The sequence below is a fragment of the Siphateles boraxobius genome, unplaced genomic scaffold (genome assembly GCF_051911475.1).
Source record: "Siphateles boraxobius isolate OS27281-9 unplaced genomic scaffold, OSU_SipBor_1 66, whole genome shotgun sequence".
NCBI classification, from domain to species: Eukaryota; Metazoa; Chordata; class Actinopteri; order Cypriniformes; family Leuciscidae; genus Siphateles; species Siphateles boraxobius.
Window position 1 is genome coordinate 25894433 of NW_027509193.1, and position 20366 is coordinate 25914798.

General features: G+C 36.8%; 1 protein-coding gene and 1 long non-coding RNA gene across 3 annotated transcripts in view; one reads left to right on the forward strand and one right to left on the reverse strand.

The window, feature by feature from the left end:
- Positions 1 to 20366, reverse strand: part of smurf1 (SMAD specific E3 ubiquitin protein ligase 1) — a 45252-nt gene that overhangs the window by 22199 nt on the left and 2687 nt on the right. The window lies entirely within an intron of this gene.
- On the forward strand, positions 13833 to 20053 carry LOC143722479 (uncharacterized). Its single transcript, XR_013196902.1, has 2 exons — positions 13833 to 13907; positions 15231 to 20053. It is a non-coding gene; the product is annotated as an uncharacterized LOC143722479 (long non-coding RNA).

The following is a 20366-nucleotide window of genomic DNA, read 5'->3' on the forward strand; positions in this document are numbered from 1 at the left end:
AGTCAGTGCAGACAGAGTATCCTCAATACCTTGTATTAGGACAGCTGATGTAGTATGTGATGTGATGACTTATTTCCTGACTTTAATATAAAAGCACTGCTTTACCTGACGTAATGGCGGAGCTAGTTCACAAGCCGTTAGACAGTTCACATAGTTAATTAGCAAAAGAACACGTGTGCAACCAAAGGAACATTACTCAGTAGATGGGAATGAGTCTCTGGCGGGTTCTGCAGCTGTTTGCAAGGCAAGTAGTTTGCTGACATATGAGGTTAAAGCTTGGGGGTGGGGAGGGGGGCACCGTAAAGCTGACATGCAATGGTTTAACTCACCAGAATATGAACCAATGGTTATTTATCTCTGTATTTCTTCAATATGAGTAAAGGGTGGAGAATTTAAGGCAGGTGCACAGCGAGAAGAGAGGAAGTGTTATCTCCTTCTCAATTTAACGTGGGCTGAAAAAGACTTGGAAAAAGTTCAGCTCAGTCTTTGAACAAAAAAGAATTCAAACTAGACTTTACATAAAACAACAGATTACTGAAGCACTATATAGTGAACTTGATGTAAGGAGATGAAATCCTTTTCATTCTAATCATGCACATTTTTTGTACTGACGAATTGTGATTTCTTTTCTGAAAAAATTGTGAGAGGAGTTATTTTGATTCAATATTACAAGGGCACATGAATTTAAAAAAATAAGTGCATGGATAAATTATTTATAATAAAAAAAACCACAATATTCCATAACAATATAAGAAAATAAGATTTTTTTCCATTTTGTGACTACCTTAACTGTCACTTGCCCGTATACGGGCAACCGAAATTTACTTCAAAATATTACTATTAAATCCTAATTTAATCATGACAAACTATATATCGTTGGAATGGTCTAAGACTCCTGAATAGATATTTTAGCGCTGTTTTTTTCTTACAAATTTTGTATGAACAGCAATATATGAATTTATGACAAGAGTGCACCTCAAAAAATCGACGTCATTACAGGAGTTTCTGACCTTTGTCACAAAAAGTCGACGTACACACTTTTAATAACTGAAACTTTGGTTTTTTTAATGCTAAAAGTTCATAATAAAACATAATCTAGTATTTGTCAATAAAAAAAGATAAAATTATATTTTAAAAAGTAAAGTAAAAAGTCCTCTAAAAAGTATATTATATATTATATATATATATAGAATTTTTTATTATTATTATATCACATATTTTAGTAGTTATCATAAATTAGGTATCATTTGAAAGCTTACGAACTCAGAATTCATCCTGTAAAAACCGTTTTGAAATTGGACGTTGCGTTACCATAGAAACGGTATTTTTTTATTAGGCCCCTCCCCTTTTGGGCATCATCTTTCATAATTTATTATCAAAAATGTTCTAATCTTGACAAAACACATATTGTCTGAAAGGTCTGAGTCTCAAGGTTCCATATTTAGTGACAGAAGTGATATTTGGATAGAAATGTATTAATTTGTTATGGCAGAATGCATACAATTAAATTCAATGGAATGCAAAGGCACCCGGTGGCTATTTTTGGTATAACGCCTAAACAAAATCTCATGGGAACTTCAATTTTTGTGATATCAACTTTAAATTTGGAACACAACTTGGTTAGATATATAGCTTTCATTTTATAGTAATTTTATAGTAAAAAATATTTTGTAAAATATTTATTTTATATTAAAAAAAATATATTAATAAAGTATATTTGATTTACTGTAAATTTTAACTTCCATAACTTTTTCATACTTTAATTTTTTGAAGTGCTTTCGCTTCAGTAATAATCTGCCGATTGTTTTCTTTAAAACAAGACCAAACTTAGGTCTATATTCCAAAGCATTCTTGAATTACAACCATTTAGGTTTGTATACTGCATTTTAATGTCAATTATCAAAAGGGGGATGACAGCTAAGGGGTTAAAACAAACCAAGCTTTAGACAAAAACACTTATCATGAGCTGCACGTCTGTATGCACAATGCTGCACTTCACTCTGCAACACAGCAGATGAATGTAAATATATCGCACTAAGCCAATTTACGATTACAATTTCACTATTAATCGCTCAGTCCTAGTGCAGACAATACAAACTACACAAGCCATCAGTGTAATTGAGTTATGAACCAGACTAATTTTCAAATGAAGAACCAGCCAGGGGTTGAAGAATGTGGCCTACTCAACTCATTTCCTGCCAGAATCAGAGGTGACACTCCCATTCACAGCTTAGGTTTGAGTTACAGTGGCGTTAGGGCTGGAGGGATATGAGAAAGACTGTGGTGCACACACTCATGCAAAGCCCTACCATATGCAGGGCTGAAACACAAGACGTTGGGCCCCCAGCACGAATAAAATATCCATGAGCTTTTCCGGAGATATCCTCCACCCTCCTTCCTGGTTCTTTGTTTCTCTTTCTCCCACTTTCCACAGCCAAATCCTCTCTCTGTGCTGAAGATTAAACTGTGGGAAGCCATTTTGTTAGGTCGATCAGAATGCCAGAGGCCTTTAAATATATATCCCCATCCAACCTCATACAAATTGCAAAGTTGTCAGTCAAGAGGGTAAACTGGAATGTGCATGAAGAGACCAGGCATTTCCTTGGGCAAAAATACAGTAGGTCAGCCACTCTGACTTCCACTTTGGATCTGCCAAGCTCCCCTGGGAAGAAGCACAAAGATGGGGACAGGCAGACAGACTTCCCCATCACTGAGTCACCGGCAACAGAAAGGAAGGGAAACCGGAGTCATACCTTGGGGGAATGGAGTGGTTTAAAGCACAATACAGAGGAATGAGAGAAATGCACTCAGTCAGGAGTGTCAGTGACTGGAGGAGGAGGACATCCTGAATTTTGTGTGTGGTGCATTAATCACAGCTCTGAGCCAACACCAAAGAGACTGCAACCTTATGGCAACAATGCCGACAGATGTTCGCCTGTCTGCGCACTTGACAGCTTGTCTGACACCACCAGAAGTACTCAAATACAACACGCGATGATTATTGTGCTTTAAAACAATCTTCAAACCGGGTCTGGTCTGCAATGAGAAAGCTAATTGGTTCCAGAGCACTCAACTCACACAGTGAGGACCGGCAGGAATCAAGGTTGAAACGAAACAGGTCAATTGTCATCCAAGAATCTCCACCGCGCAGAGACAAGAGCTGAGAGGATTTCTCCTACCAGTGAAAAGAAAAAAAAGCCTTATATTGCACTGGCCTACTTATTCGCCACGTCACAGCATGAGAAACATTATATTGAAAAGTACAGTCTTAAAGACTGACAGGCTAAAATAATCCCTGCATTTAGTGTTTCTTCTTTACAACAGCTGAAAGAACGTGTCCTACTGCAATATGTGTGTCCGGCAGTAACCTGGGGGAGGTGGCTGTGTGACCCCTGGGTGCAGTTCAGTAACCTAAATCCAGACGAGGCGCGTGGGAGCCGGCCAGGCTGCTGAGGGAGGCTAAAATCACATCTTCATCCTGTCTGGAGGCCCCAGAGACTTACTGCACTGTATTACACAGCACTGTCTGCAGCTGACCACAATGTAGTCTCACACACATGGACACAGAGAACTATACCATGTCACACATTCTTATCAGGGCAACAGGCTGCACGACTCTTTATATTTGTAGGGATAAGGTCATTTTGTCAGGACATGAAATAGAAGTAAATAAAAGAGGCAGATCTGACAGGTTAGAGGTTTGCATTTCTTACAAATCTTTCCAACATTACTAGCTAGTCGTGATAAAATATGTACTCCAATTTCAAAGGTCTAGGAATGGGTCAGGAAAGGTTTGTGAATGAGTTTGACTGGTTTGGTTTATCTAGTTTTCTTTCTTATTTTTTAGGGTCTGGGCTTTCATTTAGAGACCCCATCATTAAAAAGGTGTATAGTGTAATATGTAATTAACTATCTGCAATTATATTGCAATTTTTGTTTTAAAGAAGGGTTTTAACATTGTGATCATTTGGTTGATAAAATCCTATAGTGTCTTATTATTCTAATTACATTTGATTAAATGTAAAAATGACAATGCACAATTTGACAAGGTTAAAATTGGCACTAGGTTAAAAGCCCTGGAAATCAATTTAAGATGGCAAATATCACCCCTTAAGAAATAAGAAAAAACCTTTGAGTCAGCAGTCCATGACAGGCCTTATCCAGTCAAGGTACCAGCACAAAACATTCAGCAAAATATTGTCAAATCATCGTTATTAACAAAAATAAAGAGGTATTTTTTGTTAATAATCGCACACCCCTACTGTCATGCTAAAATCTTCTCTGAGAACAGGTGTCCCCAAATTCATCCTCTTTAAAACCTCATCTCAACAGCCAAGCAACAATTTGGTGTCATGACATTATTAATTGTATAACTTATTATTTATAAAATTATTACTATTATTCAAATAACGTTAGTATCAGCGTTATACAACATTATCAATGTAAGACATTGCCTCAAGTTATCATCGTGTCTTGTGTATTTGACCATAAACCAATTAGTCGTTAGGATAAACCACTGACTAGACTATTATGAAGATGTGGATTATGCACATCTCTAGTCTGAACTCACACTTGTCTTGAAAGGGGTGAGCAACAAATAGACTTACTTACATCTTGAAATACTGCAGCTATTGCTCTAGTTAACAATTAACCCAGTAATAAAGATCACATAATAGAGGTCAAAAGATTTGGTTGCCAGACCGAGTGAACATAATACAAAGTCTCACACTAATTATTCTCACCTTCATGACTCTTCAGTTCAAGGTGTAGTGTTTTACATAAGGGCGAGACTACCGTAACACACAAGGTTAAACGTGTGACTTCAAGTGCATAAACTTCACAAATACATAGCAAAAAACCTTGAGTTCAGAACAGTGGTTCAAACCACTATAGCATTTAGGCTATGTTGTTTGGTGGTGGACAAAATGTCCATGAAACTGCACTTTAACATTGCCACATGTTAAACATGATAAATGTAACAATGTAGAATACATAAAATACATTAAGCAGACATAGACTTTAGAAGTTACACAATCGTTAAAAAGTTAGGGGTCAGTAAGATTTTTTTTAAAGAAATTAATATACTGTTATGGTTTCCACAAAAAAATTAAGCTGTTTTCAACGTTGATAAATCAGCACTGAAGACGGCACTTGTGACACTGAAGACTGGAGTAACGTCAGCTGAAAATTCAGTTTTCCCATTACAGGAATCATTTAATCATATTAAAATATATTAAAATAGAAAACAGTTATTTAAACTGTATTCATATTTCACAATATTATCAAATAAATCAAATAAATGTTGACAAACTTTTGACAAACTTATGTCCCACAAAAGTAGGCCTATACTGCACTTGGAACATGTGGCCTATATTTGAGAGTAGGGTTGTAAAGGTATGATATTTTCAAGGTATGATAACTGTCTCAATCAGGGTTTTACGGTTTCACAGTATTAAACAGTCAATTATTATCATCATCATCAGTTAAAATGACCGTCAAATAATTGAAAACAGTTTTTATTTGAACATATGCTTTATTATGACTTATTACCATTTATTTTTGTTTATTCAAAATTCAATAACCAAATGATTCAATAATAAAAACATGTTTATTAATTAAATGTAATAATTGATTAATGGATTAGATTAACACCTTATTTTTATCAAAGTGCTGCACAATAGAGATTTACTACATTAAAACACGGACAGAAAATGATATTCCTTAAATAATGCTTAAACAAATTGTATTAGTTATTATTTTAATAAGTAGCCTACATTCTTTTGTTCAATAGTAATATATTTCCGTCATAAATTCTTCAAATTAAACCGAACTCTTATTTTGACGAGTTGTAATGAAGACCTTTTGGTTTCAGATTGTATTTTGAGAATGGTTTTTACTCAAATAAAATGACGAAATGCTCACGGCAGAAAAGCTGAAAACACCATGAGCGCGACGCACACTTGAGTATGTAGTAGACGAAACGGCACAGCTCAATCACAAAGAGACCCGCAGAACAAGCAGATTATATTGCAGTCTTTTTGCAAATGTCCTTTTGTGAGCTGATGTGGCTTCTTATCACAGAATCAGGCACACAATATATTATTTTACAGTATTCTATACAGTGATAAAGGCTATGTCAATTAGCATTAAATTATAAATATACTTCATCATTCTGAAAATACCCAAGGTGACTTGAACTCAGGTACACAATATATTGTCGCAGTCATGCATTTATGTTCTTCATGTTTAATCAGTCAAAAGCGTTTCTATCTTCTTTTTATTCAGCTACAGCGTTAGCTTCACATTATGGATTTCCTGAAAACGTCATTATATCACTTCTCTGAGGCCCTGTTTACACGAGAACGCTCGCGGGCGAAGATGTAAAAATATTTTACCAGATGTGCCTTTCGTTTACACGGCGACGGTGTTTTTGGGGCTTAAAAACGCAAAAAAGTGAAACCACCCTCCAGAGTGGAAATCTTAAAAACGCTTCACCGTCATGTTCCCCTAAAGGCCAAAAACGCAAATCTTCTCACTGTGGCTCTCGTCGCGTACGTGTTTACGTCACAGGCATGCGCCAGTACAGGAAAATAACAACCAATATGTCGGATTATTTCCATACGTCGGACCTTCAAGTTGCCCTAGCAGCTCTGATAAACGTACAAGAGTCTTTTTGCTGTTCGCTTCGCCATGTTTTGATTTCGCGCTACTAGGGAGAGAAGTAGAAGGAAGGTTGTACGCAGGCGCACGGACTTGGTGTTGTTGTGTGGCAGTATTTCACATTGCCACCTAGCCACCTGGAGTGCATACTACATCGAATTTCACACATTTTTGGGTCAACATATGCATGCAGATTTTACCCCCATAACGCTCGTCTAAACGCAAAATAAAAAGTGATAACGCAACGCCACTTTTGCGTTTTCTCTTCAGATCGTTTCCGTGTAAACATAGCCTGAGGCAAATTTCTGCTCGAGGGCACCCTCTGACCTCCAGTATGAATGAAACAGAAGTGTGTTTATTGCTCACTAATGCTCACTCCATCCTGTCTTGGGTAGGCCTAAAAAATAGGTAAAATACTTCTCTTTAAAGAAATTTATATGATAATTCATATGCTTTTCTCCAGTGTGCAGGAGTAGAAATATTTACTATTTTGTTAACTAATTTTATTTAACAATAATAATAATCATCATAATTATTATTAGTCATATTAATATACAAACACAAAATGTTGGGCCGAATTTTGTATATTCACATATATATCATTTATATGTGGCTTTTATTCACCTTTGCATCACGGAAATCATACGGCCTTAAAGGACAAGTTCGGTGTTTTAAACTTAAAGCCCTGTTTTAAGTTCGTTTCTGATGAAATAGAACGGTTAAGATTGAAATTTGGACAAATGCTGCTGGCCCGAGAATTTTCAGTTTCTGTGGTAGCACCCCCCAACCTATACAATGGTTTCATAGGGGCACTGGAACAATCATTCATAAATCGCATTAAACTTTAGTTTACAAAGACGTGAAACTCACCGAGTGCTCTGGGGTGTTCACTGATATGCTCACACAAAAATCGCTGCAAAGGATTTACATTTACATTTATTAATTTAGCTGACGCTTTTATCCAAAGCGACTTACAATTGCTATATATGTCAGAGGTCGCACGCCTCTGGAGCAACTAGGGGTTAAGTATCTTGCTCAGGGACACATTGGTGTCTCACAGTGGAATCGACCCCGGGTCTCTCACACCAAAGGCATGTGTCTTATCCACTGCGCCATCACCAGCCCTCCACACCACACCAGCAAAGGATGCTTTCCACAGGTGTTTTACCATTCGTTGTAAAACTGTGGACCTATTTTTCCAAACGCCTCACATTCTTCCGTTGAGAGCATGAATAGCGTAGCCTACGATACCGCGATTACATAACTACAGAAAGGATACAAACAACCCCATTTCCTTTTCCGGCGGCGGAGTAATACCGTACCTCACAGAACATCCAATACAAGTCAATGGAGTTGGACAAAAACTACGATAAAACCTGTTGGAAAGCATCTTTTGCAGCGATTTTTGTGTGAGCATATCAGTGAACACCCCAGACCACTTGGTGAGTTTCACGTCTTTGTAAACTAAAGTTTAATGCGTTTTAGGAAGGATTGTTCCAGTGCACCTATGAAACCATTGTGATTTTTTTTTTTTTTCGATAACTGTGATATGATTTTTAAACACATTTTCGATATTTCAATATAACTGACATTAGGCGCGCAGCCGTCAGAAAGAGCAGAACACAATTGGCTACTTTCATGATAACGTACACCACAGACACGCTGCCAGTGCTCAGCACAGTATGCTGTAGTAGGCTGATCTCCAACGCGGCAAGTTTCAGTGTATTGAATTTTGCTACATTCACTGCGGGACATTTAATGAAAATGCAATCGCAAGTGTCTTAACTGTGAGTGTAAATGCAATTAAGAAAAATAACATTTCAATTAATATTTTGCTATAGTTTTTGCTTGAACATGTTAAACATATCTAATCATATCTGTAATACATTTTAATTTTGCAACTTATAAAACGTTAAAATATGTATTCAATTGGCATATTAAAACTAGTGTATTAAATGGCAAAATGTCAATTATATAACTGAATTTTAATTTTGCACAAAACGTTGCAAAAATGTAATGGGAAATGTAAATTTAAAAACAGAAATGCATTGCCATTTTACATATTGCATTGTCATTTTGCATATTACATTTCAAATTGAATATTCCTACCCATATGCTTTCATAGTCTTGTAGCAAGTATTGAGAAGAGAATGTTTTTGTTATGATGGGTTATTTTATTGATTCATGTAGTTTGTTATCGTGCAGTACCAAAAGACTCCAGCAGGTTTTAAAGACTTGGCAAATTCGTTTTTCAGAAGATTGTATGTACAGACATCTGTTGTGGGCGTTCTTGGCAGTTTTTCTGAGGCTTTTATATTGTTCATATCGATATCGGAATTATATCGTATCGACCGGAATTAAGAAATATATAGTGATATAAAATTTGGCCATATCGTCCAGCTCTATTGTCGAGGTGGGGGGGTGCTACCACAGAAATCGAAAATTCTCGGGCCAGCAGCATCAATCTTAATCATTCTATTTCATCAGAAACGATCTTAAAACAGGGTTTTAAGTGTAAAATACCGAACTTGTTCTTTAAGTTATAAACAGGACTTACCTTTATCTGCATGGAGGGATGGTGTTCTGGAATATCGGTGAACATGTTTAATGCGTTTCCTCCTTTTGCAATTTGCTATATGCAAATTATTCCCATACTGCAAATTTTAACTTCTTTTTCAACTGGGGATAAAGATTAGAGATAACAGCCTCGTCTGGCATTTTCTCCGCTGTACGTGTGTGGTTGGAGCAAGTTGAAATTCTAAGCAGTCGAGTGGAAGGAAGTAGCTTAAGCGCAGGTGAGATTATCCATCTGATTTGTTTTTATCAATACCATAGATGTAATAATCATACGTGTTTTGTTCATACCATGATATATCGCCAAACCGGTATACTGCTACAATCCCAGTGTTTCTTCTATATTGATTTATTTGTGGCACCCCAACACAATATCAACATTGACCATCACAAATAGACTGTCTTTTTGAATAAGTGTAACTATATTTTACATTTGATTACAGTTTTTGTACCCGAATATCTTAACACTTTATTTCAATCGTAGCCTATACATTCAGTTGCTTAAAATGTATATTAGTTAGGCTAGTTGTTTTTGCTATGGTATTGTATTTTATGGTATGGTATTTTTAATGAATAGCCTTGTCGAAAGTTCTTTGTGTAATTGTTCTTTAGCCTGTTGTTTTTTGTTAAAGGAGCATTTCACCCATGGGAACATTCATCTTTATTGAAAGTGGGTCATATATGTAGTCAAAATGTAACAAAAAATTTGAATTTGGTGCCTTCTTTCCCGAGTAAAGACATTAAGTAACTTTAGGGCGCATTTGTATTGAAAACCACAACTCCCACAATGCACCACATTGCACAGCTCCACAAGCCACTCCCACTCATCCAGAACAACGCCTATGAGGTATCCGCCTATCAGATTCAGAGAAAGCACTCTTCCGTTTACAAGGCTAGCTACCGCCAGAGTTTAAAATTCATTTCACAGGAAAAAAAATTGGAGTGGCAATCAGGAGAGTCTGGACTTTTCCAGGTGGGCCGGTAGTGTTTCGTCTGATAATAGTTATACATTGCAAGTTCTTAGCAACACCATCCGGCGGCCTGGTGTGCGGCCGCTGCCCGCTGGTCAAACTGTGCAGACTCTCTGCTCAACCCGTAAATAAATGCATCGATCCACAATTTTTGTTTAAGTTCTTAAATGGTCTAGTGGTAGATCTTTTGCCAAGCGTGTCAGAGGTTACGGGTTCTAATCCGCACTCGTATAGCTAGTTTTTTTTTCTCTCATCAAAACTGAATGTTCATCAGTGGTTACAGTCTATATCAAGCAGGGTGCACGTTTGTGTGCATTTTATTTTGTGATTTCACCGGAATGAATAGAGTCTCCACAGGGGCGATAGATTGAAGCGCACGTCTGAGTGAAGACTGCGTGAGCCGCGATACATGACACTGATAGCAGCGGCAACTAAAACTCAGCTTGAGTTCAAAAACAACACATTTTAGCGCTAGATCTCTTATTTAATAGCAAACTCAATTAGCCTAATGCTCCGCTAATTAATTGGAGATGTTTTATTTATTTGTATTAGCAGGGCTCAACATTAAAAAAAATCTCCACTATCAGAGTTTTGCTGGCCCCTTCTATATTATTACTGGCCCTGAAAGAAATATAAGGAAAAGCACTTTTCCATTTAACTGTATTTATTGTATACATTAGGATTAATTTTTCTTGTCCCCTCACAATGACAGTAAACTAATTATTACATTACATGAGTGATGAGTAATGTTACATACAGGGTCCGAAATTAACTTTTTGGCTCACCTGCCACTGGGACTGGTAGATGAAAAAATCCACCAGCCAAGCATATTTTTTACCGGCCAAAATAATAAACAGCCTTTTTGTGTCACATATACATTAATTTATATAGGCTATATTTAAACATTTTTGGCATTATATTTCTGGTCTATTATTTTCCATTCTTACTTTTATTTACACACACATATTACACAATTTACACACATTAAAATAATATTTTTGTGGTGGTGCCTATAAAAATAGTTCTGGTTTCGAAGAGAAAGAGTGCGGGCGCGCGACCAGGGCTCTCTCTCTCTCTCGCTGTCTCTCTCTCTCTGCTCGTTCTTCAGGTGCGCCATGTCACTTTCAATTCCCATCCCGCAAACACAACAACTCCGTCATGTCCGTAGCCATCATGCTAGATATTTTATAAAATTACAAAATGCAATTGTAATAAACATTTTATTAAATTACTATTTTGGTATGAACATTCACCCGCCAGGGGGGCGGATAGCCTTTTGAGATTTACTCGCCAAACGGAAAATCTACCCGCATTTGGCGCTTGGCGGGTGTTAATTTCGGACCCTGGTTACATAGGCCTATTTTCACTTCAAAATGGTGAAATTAGACAAAAGTATATTAGTTTGCCTGATTATTTTTGTCATTCGTTTAACATTTATGACCTAAAAAAGCTGTTAATGAAAAAAAAATTTAAAATATGAAGAACAAAACAATGTTGAAATTGAAGGATATGGAAACAAATGTAATGTAGGCTATGCAATAGGCTATATTATGTGCAAAAAGGTGGTTAAAACCACATTACATTCTAAAATTGTAACATTACAATCTAAAAACTTTGTTTTTAAAATGACTAAAGGCTAAACTAAAAATGAAAATAAAAACAAAAGCAAACACTAATTATTTTAGCCTGCATTTGATTACCCAATTATAATGGTTACTTACATAAAAATATACTTGTAGGTTTAAAATTCCACATATGGCACATTTATTGTCTCCAACAACAAATATTTTACCTACATGTATATTTTTATTGCGCTACTCTTCTATTGTGCTCGTCTGTTTGGCGCGCATGCGCGCGGCGGGGCTCATTCACGGAAGCTTGAATTTTAGCGGAGATTCACTTGCAGAAGCTCGTCCTCTCCTGGCAGTGAAATGGACATATTTGTTTGACTTTCTAACATTTACAGATGGAGAATATACATATGAAATGTAAGTTAAGCACTGAGGAAAGCACCACATCTCAAACGCATTAAACAGCGCCAGTATTTATCTGTCAGTCAGTGACAGTATCTGACAGGGGATCTGTCAGGGCAAGCTGCTTTAAACTTAAAGTAACACCAGTCAACTTTTCAACCTTCATAATATATTTCCAAGTCTCTTGTGATGGTACATCGACTTACAATAGGTTGAATAACACGTCTGCCATAGCCTGACGGGGTCTGTAGCGTTTTTAATCGTACTTTTAAACTTCGGGTTTCGGGTAGTAACCGGCGAACAAAGAGAACTACAAAACTCGACTGCTTTACGGCATATACGTCACTTCCACCACCACTTCCTTAAAATCGCAGGGCTGTCAAGTGGCACGCATTGATCGTGACAGTCACTCATTTCGGTCTTTTGTCACGCTCTCCCGCCACACATTGTATTTCTCACGCTGAAAAACTATTTGTAATATATTTAATATGCCGCAGCGCCCAAAACTCTGGCCGCGCCGCTCTCGCTGTGGAACAGGCAGGAATTCAAGCGCGTCTCCTCTGGTGTTGTTCGTCTGGTGTTGTTAGCCGATCAGAAAATAGCACTTGTATCTGGGTAACATTTAACGCAACAACCAATGACACCCGTAGTCTGGGGTGTTTTTTTGTCTGCCTGACTATGTTACGGAAGCTATCTTATCCTCCGTTTATCTTCATGAATCAGGTAATGATTATTTGTCTTGCCTCAAGCTATAATGCAAATCGATTTGTAAAATTTGCAGATTTATTTATGGTAGCTTGATATTATAATATTGACGATATATGGTTATTACCTACCACTCAAACATTGCATTGAAGTATCATATAGATTCAGTAAAACGGTAACCAATAGACTAGGCTACTATAATGACACTGGCTTGTAAACGTGATCATCGCGATCATTTGTCGTTAGAAAAAAAATAAAACCCATGAAATTCTGTTCATATGACATGCTGAAATATATGCCACTGTACCTGGGATGAAGACATTTCACATGCGACGCAAGCAGAACACCTGCATGTGACCTCCTCCTACAGTGTTCAGGGCTATATTGGTTGTCAACAAATGCACGATGACAGAGTTTACGACAGTAGTAGAGGACATTACTGTTTCCCAACTGTAGGGGGACCCCGAGAGCAAAAGTTACCTGGTGTTACTTTAACTATATCTTTACCAGTTATTTTGAAGCGCTTAATAAGCTTGTGTCATGTTGAGTACAATTGTCCTATGTTATTTCACTGCAGGAGCTCACATTGCTTCCTCCGCTTTATTTTTCAGATGTGCTCGTATCAAACTACTGTATCGATATAAACGGTATTGCCTCATTCCATATCGTTTAAAAAAATCGATAGGTTATATTGTACAAACTCGATATACTGCCCAGCCCTACTAGGAATGTCCTCTTTCTCGTATCAGCCTCGTAGTTCTTTGACATTTTAACACGTTATAAATAACCTGAAGAAACATTGACACTCTTCGCGCCACTGTGTATCACGTTTGCTGTTTGTTTTGCTGATTGTCAGTCACTGGCCCGCGCGGGCAAGTGACTGGCCAATCAACTAGCCTGACATACTCTTTTACTGTCCCCGGGCCATCGGGCCATTGCTTATGACGAGCCCTGGTATTAGGTACATCCGTGCCTCAATGTTTCAAAAAGTGGTGGGGGACAATATCGATCCTGAGAAAAAGTGGTGGGACTAGGGATGCACCGATACCACTTTTTTCAGAATCGATCCGATACCAAAAGTCCTGAGTATCGACCGATACCGATGCAGATCCGATACCAACACAGTTTTTTACACAAATAGAATTTATATAACTCTCTGTGTTGAACTGATAATCACTCTTTTGTGTGTTAAACACAATCTACTTAATACAGACAACTTCATTATAAAGAAAAAAAAATCTATGACAAAAATGCTATTATAAATTAGATTAGTGGATAATTCAGCAGTAAAAATTAGTCTAGAAAATCTACTGTGATTAAGGACTATGAGTCCACAATAATTGTATAAAATCTGAACATTTAGAGAAAAAAACAAATAAGAGACAATAAGTGTAACACTAAATCTGGTAAAAAGTTACACATTGCTCTTTGTATTGTTGTAAAATACATTCATGAAAAACAAGATAACAAAAATCAAAAAGATAAATTATTTTATACATAGCTATAGGCTACTATAAAATTGAGACATGTTTTAAATGTATAGCACAGCTGTTTTATGAGGCTGCAACATATGATAGATAGAACAGAACAAGAAAGGCTATTAATAATCTTTCATTGCATCACTGTATTGATATGAAAGGCTGCAATGCAGTGAGACACAAAGCGCTTATGCGTATCCCGAGCGCAGAATGATGCGCTTGGAGCAACATGGAGTCACAGCGCGCAGAGAGCCGAGTCCGCATTGAAAAGTTCAAAGCACAAACGAAAGACATAGATGCGTAGTGTATTATACAGTATCTATCCATGCAATAGTTTATTGAGTCTTTTCTTTTAACAGTTTTAAATTTCAGTTACTGTGCGCGTGAAGAACAATTATAGTGCTCTGACTCTACACTAGTGTTGTGATCTAACAGACACATGGTAGAAAGTAACATGATTAAGTTACAGTAATAAAGTCCAACAAGATAAAGTTGTTTTATGCGAAACCATAGACCTTTATCTACAGATCAAGTATAATAATAGTAACATTGAATCATCTTGAGGGTTTATCGACGCGCTGTTTGAATGCTGAATGAAGAATGATTGACAGCCGCAGCGGAGGTAAAAGTTTACGTGATCTTGAATTTAATGACTTAAATGTTAATTTTTATCTCACATTATACTATATAATGGCTTCAGAACACTTGTAATATAATGCACGAAAACTTTATGGTGCTTTAATGTTTTTGTGAGGCTTAACAATAACACAGAATAGTAGCCTATACGCACAATATCGGATTTGCATCGGCCTCGTCTGACCGATACCCGATCCGGCAAAAATGGCAGTATCGGATCGGTGCATCCCTAGGTGGGACACGACTTCACTGGATCTAAACAAATCAATCTAGCCATAGATGTGACCAGTAGTGGTGGCTTTCTTAATCTATTTAAAATTATTTTGCAAGGGTTCTTGGGATTTCTTTTTTTTTACCAAAAAAGCCGTAACTTTTCTCCACAGCGCTTCTTAGCTTAGCTTCCAAACAAGATGGCAGATATTGCTTTTAGCTTCTGCAAGTGAAGTCCCACCCACTGATCTCTAATAGGTCTGTAGTGTGAGTGGCTCCCATCCCCAGGAGAAATGAGGAACTAGTGTTTGTAGTCACAACCCATATACAAAGAAATGGGACTCCCTGCTTATGATGCAAAATGACGATTTTTACGTCATAATAAGCAGGAACTGCAACACTTAAATCCTTATTTCTCCCATCTCAGGGGAAAATGAGGGAATAATGCATGACCATTCAAAAATATGACTGGGTTTCTAACGATACAAAGCTTAATGCAAATGGGTGAAGTGCCCCTTTAATGGTATTCAGCTACAATGAAATGTTTTGCAATAAGACTTAGATGTGAATGATATCCAAGTTTTTTTCCCCTTATTGCAGAGGTTCTCAACCTTTTGGAACCAAAGCTCCCCAAGCCTCCCCTATCATGTGTCAGGATTTTTTTGTTTCAAACAGAGATCACGATTCTCCCATAATTCTGAACAGACAACTAAACGAAATAACATGTCATTTACTTAGAGGTTCTGACTAAATGTTAATGGCTGGAGTCTATTTAAAGTGTTTAATTAATCTGAATTAATTATTTAAAAAATAACATTTTGTATGAATTATTCAATGGCTCACTCATAAATACTTCACTTCTTTCATTACTGGATGAATCAGCATTTTGGAACGAATCTCTTGAATGATTTAATGACAAATTGTAAAATGTACAATGACATTATTTAACAGTCACTTGTCTTTAGTAGTAATCAGTGGTAGGTGATCGATACAATTGTCATTTGAAGCATTCATCTTTCAAAAGGTGATTTTCTCTATTTTGATTGCTTCCGTAGACATCAGTGTTTATATCTGAACTATAAACTTCTATACCAATACTGAAGTACTGATATGTGTGGTTAAAAAGATGTTTGTGAAACAGTGCCGACGCCGATTCTAATGTTCCGGTGTGATTTTGTAAAGGTTTAATAGACACAGACGAATCGTTGTCATTTAGGAATGAGATCTTGTACGTGATTGAAATAAGATCGCAATGTGTTAACAATTAATTGTGCAGCTTAGCTTTTTGCTTATAATTTCAATAGTTAAAAAGTTGACACTAATTATACAAATTATATGGCATGAAAACACCCATCTCTTTTGCATGCAGGTTTCACTTAAAGGTGAGGAATACAAGCAGATATTCTCTAAAAGCAAACAAACACAAGCTCAAACACATTTCCTCTGTATAAAAACTATCAGTTGCTTTCATTCCCAGTGCTTTCTTAGAGGCACTTATTTACCCAGGACGGGTGACGGCCTGGCTCTGATCAATAGTGTCAGTTTACAGTGCTGCAAACAGTCAGAATAAACAGTATCCCCTACGAACCCCCAGCTGGACTTCACATCAATATCATGCACAGGAATGTCTGAGAGGCCACATGCTCCTCATACCTACACAACCATGAACATGAAACACTCACGTGCAAGTGTGCGGGAGGACAGGGAGAGAAAAAGATAAGGAACGGGGGAGAAGAGAGACAGGAAACAGGCAAGCAGACACCATGTGAAACAAAACCGATAACAGTATAGACCGCTGCTAGTGCTTCTTAATGAATAAGCAGGATTTCCCAGTTGTCCAATTCCCAAGCATCCTGCCCTCTGGTTGTAGCACAGGCACAAGGGACAGTAAGCCACTTTTTACGCTGCTTCTTGTGTCTGATGCCAGCCACAGTAACTGGCCATGCCATGCACCTACTTCGTACGCAGAGCAGAAAACAAACAAAAGAAAAAAACACTACTGGACAAACAATTATGGAGAGGCCGGTACACTTGGGATGTTTCATTAATCATTCATAGTGTCTACTCTAAAGTCAGCACATCAAGCCAACAGGCAAACATGGCTGCATTTACACAGCAGGACTAAATGCACACAGTTACCATTTCTGTGCCATCTGTTTATATTCACTTAAGACATAAATGACTGTGCTTACATTAATGACCTGCCAAGAACAAAATAAACTAAGACGTACTTGTTCTATTCCCACTATGCTTGCTTATAGTTTTTACCCTGCATTTTGGCAATCAGATAATATAATCTCATTCATATCATGCACATAATGCTAAATTTGCACACTCAAACTTATGCTACACACGCGTCACTGAGAGCACTTCGGGTGTTTCTGTTGGTGTTTATTTATGCTCTTTTCTTTTCTTCTCACTGCAAAATGTACTGACATTTCAGAAATGTTTGACATCTTGTAGCATCAGAATTATACTTTAGGCTTATTAGACACATATCAGATTTAGAACATATAAAAACAACTGAATTATATGCGCACACACAAAAAAAATCAGTTTTGGACCAGAGTTAAGAACTTTAAAACAAGACTTAAAAAGATCTAGCATTTAATAATGAGTAATTATTCAACTATGTATTTTGATTGGCTTGGACAACACACCTGGGGTCTAGTTAAAGAAAGTCTAATTATGAAAGCACCAACACATCCTTTAGTCTATATAGAGGCTTTAAGGAACAGCTTTGCCAAAATCACCTGGTAGCTTTACAGTTTTTGGAAAAATACAACAGAGTCTCACAAACACCACAAGTTAAACACAGCTGTTTTGCAGTAACAAGCAAACATTTTTTGAAGCCTGAATGCTCATGGCCTCAAAGTTTACTATCCCCATGTGTGTGAGTGTGTTTAAAAGTAACAGCAGCAGTGAAAGAAGTTATAATAGGAGCAGAATACAAATCAAGGACCCTGTAATGTTTAGCATTTTTTACAGTTGCATTCAGACTGCCTTATTCATTAACACAACAATAAAAACCAAACAACCCAACTAATCCACAATCCCTTCAGGGTGAAACACAGTAGAAAACATGTGAAGTCAAGTACTTTCTCAGGGCATTATCAGCAAAGACCTTTCCAAGTAATGAGGAAACAACAATGAGAAAATAAGAAACTTGCATTTCTCCCTGATTACTCTGTAACCATGATGAAGGCAATAACTTCTGAGCGAGACCAAAAAAAAACAGCAAGAAGTGCATGCTTCAGTGATTACACAAATATTTATAGATTTCTGCCCCTCTTTTTCAGCCTCTAATAAAATTTCTGAAGGGTATAATGAGGATACAAATGTCATTCAACTTAATCTGACACCAGGTTCTCGAATTCAGACTATTCACAGTAACAAAACAAGACATTAACGAATGTATGTTGTTATTGTTGTGGTCTAAAAATTATTTACTTGTGTCAAAAGCAGAAATACGTAATTAAAATGTGCATATCAATTACTGAACACATAACACAAAATATGTATTATTACTGCGTACAAATCAACCCCGACTATCAGTCGATTGCTAAAAGAAGATATATCAGAAGTCACATCTCACTTCCTGTTAGACATAAAAGATGGACATACTAATAGACTGAAAGAAGGAAAGTAACAAATAGAAAACTAGTGCAAAAGACAATTAACAGAAGCAGAAATTGACACACAATTAAAAAAAATGTAATAGAACTTCAAAATCAAGTCAAATTAATTTTCCAGAGTTTCCTGTAGGCCATTAAACAAAGCTATATATTTCAATATATTGAAAAATGTGTCGAGGAATAAAAAAAAGAATCTTCAATCTTTAATTTTTCAAGGAACTTGATTTGATCACTGCATCTTCTTCCTCAGGCACAATGACTTACTGTCTATGAGCCATTGCTGATTAAGTCACAAAAAGCATAGTGACGTCAAAGCTTTGTAGACTATACTATAGTGTGAAAGTGTTGATTGTCAACACTTGTCAGATGGCATGAAGACATCACACAGCAAAACTACCAGGAATATGTGTGTAAAAAAGATAATGAAAGTTGACTAAAAAAATTGTTTTAACCATTATTGAAGAAAGATCACGTTTTTAGGCTAGTACGTGGGGTTAGGTAGAAGGACCAGTTCTTTTGTCTATACTGAAATAATCTGACTCATGTACCATATTGCACTGAACCTTGTGAACCAAGAACCGTCACTGTTATGTTGCACATAAGGCTCATGAGACTTCATTCAGTGGCGTTAGAGGTCGACCGATACCGATTTAGGTTTGACCGTACATGCCGATAACTGATTAATCAACCGATATTTTTAAAATGGATACTGCATATAAAAAAACATAACACTCCAAGTAAAACAGTGCTGAACTGAAATGTGCTATATGAAATCAATATATAAATATGAATACATTAAGATGAGAAGTTCTACAGAACGAATTCTACAGAAAATTATTTAAACTTTAAAATATTACAGGTTTTGTTTAGCTATAACCTAGAAACATACATACATTTTTATAGGTAACACTTTGCAAGTCCCCTTTGTTAATGTATTAGGAACCATGAACTATATGCATTATGCAATAATATACAATCTGTACCGATATATCGGCAAAACCGATGAATCGGTCGACCTCTAGTAGTTGGTCCTCTACTGACTGGACGTGCATAAGCCTTTAAGAAGTTAAACATACATGAGTTGGGTGTTAATATGTCACCACAGTATTGTTTGTTTTTAGTATTCCAATATAGCCTAAAGTTGGGGCCAATTTGGAAGGACTGCACCTATGTGCCACCAGTAAAGAGGTTGAGAAAATTCATTAAAAAAATAGCACCAATTGCAAGAATAGCATTAAATGTATTCACCAATATCTGTTCTGCTGAAATCTGAAATGATCTTATGGCAACACACTGTTAAATGGATAGGGGGGCAAATGTATCGTAGTTGTATCTGTGATTCGTACGGAACAGGCCCCACGGTTCGGCGCACATGTGATTCATGGATTAATTGCAAAGTTTAACCATTATAAAGTGAAAGTTTATCATTTCCACATGTTTTTTCTTGCCAACATTTTTCTTTACACATTCAAGCGATTTTAAACCATTCCAGCACACGAAGAGGTGAAAGAGAAATCTACAGTT